Source organism: Microtus ochrogaster, linkage group LG8 (genome assembly GCF_000317375.1).
Source record: "Microtus ochrogaster isolate Prairie Vole_2 linkage group LG8, MicOch1.0, whole genome shotgun sequence".
NCBI classification, from domain to species: domain Eukaryota; kingdom Metazoa; phylum Chordata; class Mammalia; order Rodentia; family Cricetidae; genus Microtus; species Microtus ochrogaster.
In genome coordinates, this window is record NC_022033.1 from 23,636,220 (window position 1) to 23,636,783 (window position 564).

Below are 564 nucleotides of genomic sequence, written 5' to 3' on the forward strand. Positions count from 1 at the left end.
TTGGACTCTGGAGATTGAACCGAGGTTGTTAGGTGTTTGGGCAAGTGCCCTCAACCCCTACACCCTCTCAGCAGCCCTGTCTTAGCCACTGTGACAGCGCATCTCACTGTGACTTGACTTTGCCTTCCCTAATGGCTAATGCTGTTGAAATTGTCATCTTATCATTTGCTTGCTACCTGTACAACCTCTGGTGAAACATTCATGTCTTTTGCTCATTCTCCAATTGGAATATTTTATGTTTTATTTTGGAGCTCTGAGGACATTTTTCAGATCATCTACATGCTGATGCTGTGCAGATATGCATTGTGAATATCTGTCATCTGTAGCTTTTCTTTCTCGGAGAAAAGGTCTTGCCCCAGCTGGACTAGTATTTATTATGTATACCCAGCTGGCTTCACAGAGAACAAAAATGAATTTCAAGGCGATCCAAAATATTATTTTTCCTCTGATAGATCATTTTTTAAAATTTTAAACTGGCCGGGTGGTAGTGGCACACGCCTTTAATCCCAGCACTCGGGAGGCAGAGGCAGGCGGATCTCTGTGAGTTCGAGACCAGCCTGGTCT

At 43.8% G+C, this 564-nt stretch overlaps 1 protein-coding gene across 1 annotated transcript in view; it reads left to right on the plus strand.

The window, feature by feature from the left end:
* Pxmp4 (peroxisomal membrane protein 4) overlaps positions 1–564 on the plus strand; it is a 15,387-nt gene that overhangs the window by 8,588 nt on the left and 6,235 nt on the right. The window lies entirely within an intron of this gene.